The sequence below is a fragment of the Pinus tabuliformis genome, chromosome 6, assembly GCF_031772625.1.
Source record: "Pinus tabuliformis cultivar Carrire ecotype Pingquan chromosome 6, CPIR1, whole genome shotgun sequence".
Taxonomy (NCBI): Eukaryota; Viridiplantae; Streptophyta; class Pinopsida; order Pinales; family Pinaceae; genus Pinus; species Pinus tabuliformis.
This window is the reverse complement of record NC_142292.1, coordinates 739,303,353-739,311,811: the sequence shown is the minus strand read 5'-3', so window position 1 is coordinate 739,311,811 and position 8,459 is coordinate 739,303,353.

The window sequence follows — 8,459 nt, the reverse complement described above, 5'->3', positions numbered from 1 at the left end:
GGTGTACAGGGGCCCTCTACAACCTCGGCCAGTCAATCACTTAGTCACAAATCAAATTCAGGGATGCTGTCTTCTCATGTATTTAAAGTGCAGTAATAAAACAAAGTGAAGCACAATACAGTGAGCTGATAACAACAGTCAAAATTACATTTCAAAAACTAACTATCCAGCGTATATCAACGCGTTATTTATAAGTGAAAGTGCTGCAACTAATTCCTAGATTTTATGCTACCAAGAGACATGTAAATCTCCTTGGCCTGAGATCTAGCGTTATGGTCATCATGACAGTTGAATCCATGGAGTGGTGGCTGCTCGATTCAGTTCACGGGCTGCTCTACAGGTGTGCCAGTACCTCCGGAAACTAAGGATCGTGCCACGCAAACCTTCACGTGGGTAAAACAGAGTCGTGCCACCGCAAAACTCCTCGTTTGGCCCTTCCTTTGACCGTCGTTGACCACGACCGTTTATGAGTGATTTGGCTGAACTGAGGGGACACACTCCATGTACACGTCACTTGCAGCTTGCCCATGTGGCCGGTTTCTCCATTGGACACTTGTAACATAGCCTTTAACAAAATGGTTGCGGAAACTTGGGCTGACTGCGGAAAGTGACAAGTTTCTGCAGCTGTTTGAACAAAAATCTAAATCAAACAACAGTGATAAACATAGTTAGGAAACCATTTCATAAGCTCTTTTTAGACTAATATGCAATGATTTGACAGCGTGGTGGATGAAGTAAATGGAAAAAGAAGGCTGAAAGGGTATATAGGGAAGTGCAGGTTTGGGACTCAACATATGTTATATACCTAGGGGGGATAATATGGGGTACCAAGGGAGGTACCCAAGGTAATAATGTAATAATGGGATGGGCCATAGTAATAAATAAGATGGTTAACCCATGTCATGTAAGGGACCACAAGTAGTTAATAATAATGTAATGGGCCCATGGTATGTTATATACCTAGGGGGGATAATATGGGGTACCAAGGGAGGTACCCAAGGTAATAATGTAATAATGGGATGGGCCATAGTAATAAATAAGGTGGTTAACCCATGTCATGTAAGGGACCACAAGTAGTTAATAATAATATAATGGGCCCATGGTATTAGTTGATGGTATGAGGGAACCATGGTAATGACCCATGGTATTGTATGTATGAGGCCTATATAGAGGCTAGAGAGTCCATGTGGGAAGATAGTGAAGGATTATTGTATGAACAGGTGTATGGCTTGTGGAGTGTTCTCCTTCCTTAAGGAGTGAATGTATGGTGTTGCCCTACCTTAAGGGTTTTGATCAATAAAGTGAATCATTTCTATCTATATTTAGATCTTGTTATTTCTTGGGTTTATTTGCATTATCTTATATTTTCATATCAGATCTATAATATTCTTGGGTTAGATCTATAACAAGTGGTATCAGAGCTACAACAACATATGCATCAACATCTCTTCATGAAATTGTTCTTCGCCCTAACAATGCCAAGAAGGGAGAGGTTAATGCCTGTGTCCTCTGCCACCTTTCCTGGATCGACCTCTTTGACACGCCATGATAAATAGACCTTTGAAAGCTTAGACCCTGACTTGAAACCTCCTAAATCTCTCAACCTTTCCAAACCCCTAACGACTAGCCACTCGCAAAGGAGAGGCTTTGAGGGAATGAACGCGAGGTTGCACGTTAATGGCGAAATTCATGTATTTCGGCATCAGTAAATGCCCTAACCTCGTATATTCCCCCATCGCCTGACCACAATGAATTTCATGTTCGATATGTTCTGAGAACGGCTTCGACCCAACCTTTCTCATTAAAGGCTCATGCAACATCGGTATTTGAAATTTTCCATGCCTCGACAGATGCAACGATAATCATATCTGGGGAAATACACACACACATATGTGTGTGTGTGTGTGAACTTGAAACCTTTGTATTAATCAAGAGAACATATATAGATAAATAACTACGAGCACATAAAGGGAGTTCCAAACAATAGATCTCGATCTTTGCTTCTTATACTCATTGAGATTAATTACATACATACAAAAAATAGTTTCCCTTGCCCTTTACTGGCACTAACATCATTCAAACAAAATAACCATTACAAATTAAAATGCATCCACGCTTAAAACGCCAAGGTTGTCTCCACCTTGGTTGCATCTTGCTCGTCAACGAACACCGACCCACCTAACACAAAACATAAGCTCCTAAGGCTTGACTATCACCACCACACTATTGGAACAAAAATCTCAACGTAAACCACCCACCATCTCTAAACTCTTCCATAGTGAGGATCTAGGACATATGAAACCCACATTGGCCAAAAACACTAGATTCTGGTAAAAAGATTAAAACCTAGCTGGAAAATGCAAGGTCGCGACCTTGCTTTGTCGTTGTAATCCTAAGGAAGATAGGCCAACACATGGCCAACCAGAAACAAAACATAGGTGGCTGAGGAAGAAGCAAAATCCCATCACCCACCACTTAGAGTCGCTACTCATTGTCAGACGAGAATACATTTGTCAGAGCACTATCACTTGAACCAAGAGGATCTCTCCGATCACCTTTGTCTCACTCACAGGGAACGTGGCCCTCCACGTGCATAAGGCGTGCATCCATTCTATCCACACAGAACCTTAAATTCCTCAACATCCTTTTGAGGTCTTCTAATGAGGCGAAGATGTTGTATTTCTCGACCTTTTTGTCTCTCATTACTAAATCTAGCAGTGCCTTAATTTTCTATTGAAGTGCAACTAAGTTTAAGTATTGTTTTTTCCTGCCTCTAGCATGCCTAGGGTCGTGCACCTGCCCTGCCAAGTCCTTAAGCAGCTCTGAATCTGACATGGATTTCCTTTCCTCTCCAGATTTTACCTCCAACTCCCTTATCTCTTGGCAATTTTCTAGTGGAATCACGTTTGTTATATACCTAGGGGGGATAATATGGGGTACCAAGGGAGGTACCCAAGCTAATAATGTAATAATGGGATGGGCCATAGTAATAAATAAGGTGGTTAACCCATGTCATGTAAGGGACCACAAGTAGTTAATAATAATGTAATGGGCCCATGGTATGTTATATACCTAGGGGGGATAATATGGGGTACCAAGGGAGGTACCCAAGTTAATAATGTAATAATGGGATGGGCCATAGTAATAAATAAGGTGGTTAACCCATGTCATGTAAGGGACCACAAGTAGTTAATAATAATGTAATGGGCCCATGGTATTAGTTGATGGTATGAGGGAACCATGGTAATGACCCATGGTATTGTATGTATGAGGCCTATATAGAGGCTAGAGACTCCATGTGGGAAGATAGTGAAGGATTATTGTATGAACATGCATATGGCTTGTGGAGTGTTCTCCTTCCTTAAGGAGTGAATATATGGTGTTGCCCTATCTTAAGGGTTTGATCAATAAAGTGAATCATTTCTATCTATATTCAGATCTTGTTATTTCTTGGGCTTATTTTCATTGTCTTATATTTTCATATCAGATCTATAACAAGTGGTATCAAAGCACTTTCTTGGGCAAACTGTGGAGAAATTTTTTCTATTTTTTGCAGGATTTTGGGGGCGGCGAGTTTGCAGATCAGATCTGTAAGTTTTGGTGCAAGATCTATAAATTCTAATTGCAGATCTGGATTCTATGTGAAAAAATACCCGATTTCAAAAAAAAATTCGGTCGAATCGGAGTCCGGATGAAGGAGATATCGCTGATTTAAAATGAGTGGGGTTGCAGACAATTTTTCAGGGCAGCGAGTTTGCGGCGCAGATTTGGACGTCCTGGAGGAAGATCTACAAAATCTAATTGTAGATATGGATTGTTTGAGAAAAATTACCTAATTTCAAAAAAAAATCAGCCGAATCGGAGTCTGGATGAGGGAGATATCGCTGATTTAATATCAGCTCTTTTTTCAGAAATTTTGGGTGATGGCGGGAGAGTTGCAGCATAGATTTGAAATTCTAGTGTCTGGATCAGGATTTCTATCACATGGGCAGATGCAGAATGGTTGTTCCATTTCCAAAAACATGTCATAATAGGGATTCTGAGCAATATTAACAGAACTGTGACAATTTCAAATTTCCTCCAAGTAAGTGAATTTTTTCAAAACCCTCTTCATGGCGACTCTATGTTTTACAGGAAAAAATAATGGTCCTACTATTGAAGAATTCATACAAAGAATAAAGTCTAAATATGGGATATGTTGGAAAGCTATAGTACGACTTAATTTGACAGAAGAGGCTGACAAACGGTGGAACTCACTTGGCATCAAACAGTTGGATGACTTGTCAGATAAAGAATTTGAAAAACTCTTTATGAACAAATGGTCTCATGCCAGAAAACAAGATAAAGAGAAACATGTGGGGCTATTTCCTACTGGTATATCCTTATTGCAGGTTCATGGATTGATTCAGAAGGAGAAGATCATTGTTTCTATCAATCCTAGTGGTAAACATAATTTTATCAATGTTAATTTGGCAAAAAAATTGCAAGTCCCAGTAAAACATATTGAAAATACACAAGTTGATGATAAGGATGTTCAAATTTATAAGGATTTCAAACTTTCTATGGATAAGTTTGTGTTTCATGGTGATTTTTATGCTTCAGATATGGATAACATGGATGTTGTTTTGAGATACCCTTGGATGGAATTAGTGGGTACTATAAATATTAATGTGCAGAAGAAATTCCTGAAGCTTTGGTATAAAAAGAAGAAAATTACATTACAGGATATTTCCATTAATAAGCAGGTAGAGTCCAAGGAGGTTGAAGCAGAAGATGTTACAGGGACTGACATATCAGATGATGAGCAGTTGATGGTCGACAATCAAACACAAACAGAGGCTGAAGCCGAAAAGGTAACAGGTGCTGACACATCTGATGAGGGTTCAGTGGTTGAAGTCATATTGGAAAAGAAGACACCACAACATGCATCACAGCAGGGTGAATTAAAGAAAAAGACATCGTGGGTTAAAACTTCAACATATCATCACTCACATCACCCCGCAAGACAACCATCAAGATGGAAACCAAGTAGTCACATGACGAATAGCGAGGAGAGAAGATCCACCCACTACACATAAACACAGAAGAGCTGCCACGGTCAACTTCCATCTCCAGCGAGCGAGGCACCAACGAGATCGAGGGTTCACCTTTCTCTTGGATGGCTAGATGCACGTGCATGGTACCAGTGGACTACTCTTTTGAGTAGATCTTATTATTTATGTTCTTCCCATGTTTCGGGGACGAAACATGCTTAGGGGGGTGGAATGTTATATACCTAGGGGGGATAATATGGGCTACCAAGGGAGGTACCCAAGGTAATAATGTAATAATGGGATGGGCCATAGTAATAAATAAGGTGGTTAACCCATGTCATGTAAGGGACCACAAGTAGTTAATAATAATGTAATGGGCCCATGGTATGTTATATACCTAGGGGGGATAATATGGGGTACCAAGGGAGGTACCCAAGGTAATAATGGGATGGGCCATAGTAATAAATAAGGTGGTTAACCCATGTCATGTAAGGGACCACAAGAAATTAATAATAATGTAATGGGCCCATGGTATTAGTTGATGGTATGAGGGAACCATGGTAATGACCCATGGTATTGTATGTATGAGGCCTATATAGAGGCTAGAGACTCCATGTGGGAAGATAGTGAAGGATTATTATATGAACAGGCGTATGGCTTGTGGAGTGTTTTCCTTCCTTAAGGAGTGAATGTATGGTGTTGCCCTACCTTAAGGGTTTGATATTAATAAAGTATCATTTCATATTATTTCTGGGTTTATTTGCATTGTCTTATATTTTTATTCTCATATATTTTTGGATCAGATCTATAGCAAGTGGTATCAGAGCTATAACAACGTTGAAATAAGTTGCCATAGAGTCATGAGCAAAGAGCCTTTCTCCCCTATGACTCGATTGAGCTTCGCCTCCCCCACCTCTTTAACTTCTTTGTCTTTGCATCGATGACATCTCCAAGTCTTGACTAAATAAATCTAATTCCTTGAAAGGGTTTCCCCTTCTTGCAAAAGGATACAAAAACCTACCCAAAATTTTCCCAACCAGATCCGAACACCAACACACTAGCTTGTCACAAAAACACTTTACAAAGGGACTAAATTTTGACGACAATTTGCCCAAGTAGACAGAAGATGACACCAATTCAAGCACTGACTTAATTCCCTCCACCATTGGACACAACAAACACCACCTCAGTATTACGACACTACCAAGATCTTGCACACAAAGATCTTCCTTCAAACCCCTCTTACAAGACCATATTGGGCCACCAAGTAAAAGTACCCAGAACCAAACCAACCACAAAATCCCATTGATTCCACAAGCGGCCCTTTTAGGCAAACACTGATATGGACTTTCACAAACCCTTGCTAATTCCAAAGAAATACACAGCTTCAAAGAGAAATTAACAATCCATGGTTGAAATAGATATCCATAAGAATCCCAAAGACCACAAAGACCCAATGGGGTGGAAAATCATACTAAACAAAAGATTAGGCCAAGAAAAATAAACTTACAGATTGAGTGCTCCAACACGAAACTATAAGACTCAAACTTTGTCACCCTGTGAGACCCAAATGCGAACTCCACCACTACTTTCTTGCACGAGAGGGCAAAGAACCTCCAAAAACCACTCCACCTCAAGCTAAATAACAAGAGCTCCCACACTAAAACATATTTTAACCTTGCCTCTAGGAAGCCGAGGTTTTATGCTCTTCGCCCAAGCAAAACCACCAACTTTTCATGCTATAACAACAACTCCAACCAAGGGTTTAATTGCATGCTTGTGCATGCAAACCTCTTGCTGTGTACCACAATCATTAAATGCTTGAGAGTGGTGGGCATGATGTCCCAAGCCCTATCTTTTCTCCCATAACACCCCCATCGAAGAAAATATATTAATATATAAATATATTTACATTTTAAATTATATAAAATTTTATAATAAAAAATAATATATAATTGATAATATATATAAAAAACTCAATAAAATATGCAAACTTATAAAACTAAATGTTATAAATTAAATATTAGAATATAAATTAATATAGTATTAAAATTTTAAAAACTATTTTATTAAATAATATTTTTAAATTATTTAAAATATATTTTCAAAAATGTAAATCTAAATCATCGACCCAAATTTACAATTTCAAACATTTCCTTATCAAAAATATCCTAAAAACAAAACCGAAAACCATTAAAAACAAAACTGAAAACCATTAAATTAATAAGCATAAATATCCCACATGTTTATCATGATAATGGTCAAATTTCGACACTGAATTTTGCGTCGTGATAATAGTCAAATTTGAACGCTGAATTTTGGCCCCGAAAAAATCGATCGTTCGTTTGCTATAGTCAAATTCAACACTGAATTTTGTCCCCGAAAAAATCGTTCTTTTGCTATTAGACAAATTCAACACTCAATTTTTCCTCCGAAAGGTTCGTTTTTCCGATATTAACAATACGCTACAATTTGTCGTTGATGTGTGATGGATTTTGCTCCGAAATGTTCGTCCTGGCGATATAAACGCTATAGGTTCGAATCTGATGAACTCTTCCTTGGTCGTGACACGTAAGGCAGGAGAGGGCGACACGTTATTTTGTTAAGGCATAAATCAATGACAGTCAATTTTACCGGCACTCATAGTAGAAAATCTGATATTGAAAGGAATTTATAGAAAATCTGAGTGAATCTATATGTTTAAATATCTTGTTACTTTTTTTTAATGTATATATGTTGAACTCATATATTAATTTTTTTAATAATAATAATAAGGTTATAATTTAGTTGATTTTTTTTGTTTTTTTTGAAATCTAGATTATGATGAGAAAAATGTTTTGATTTCTATGAGTTTTTTTAACCATTTAATTTATATAATTGTCATAATTATTTGAAATTTAAGTTTTTATTACTATAATTCAATATTTTTTGAATTTAAAATTTTTAAAATACATTTTTAAAATATAATAGATTTAGTATTTTAAAAAACATTTTTATAAGCATTTTTTTCATTTAATTTTATTCAAAATCTAACCTTTATTTTTTGGAATTTTGGAATCTTGAGATTCAACCATATAATGACAAAAATTCTTATATTCCAAAAATTTTCAAATTATATAAACCATTTATATATTAAAAAAATAATTTAAATAATTAAATTTACGATTTAATAAAAACAAACCAAAAGAAACCAACAAACGAAAAGAACATTTAATACTAGTAGTTAACCTATCCATTTCATAAAAACAATGGATATTCTCCATTTAAACTACAAAAACACATGTCCAAATTGTCAAAATTGATTAAGGGCTCCGTTTGGAAATTTCAACCTCATATATTAAAGATAGTATTTTTTATTATAATTAGGATAATATATTATAACATAAATGGCGTATTATTTATATCAATGACTCGAATTTAATATTT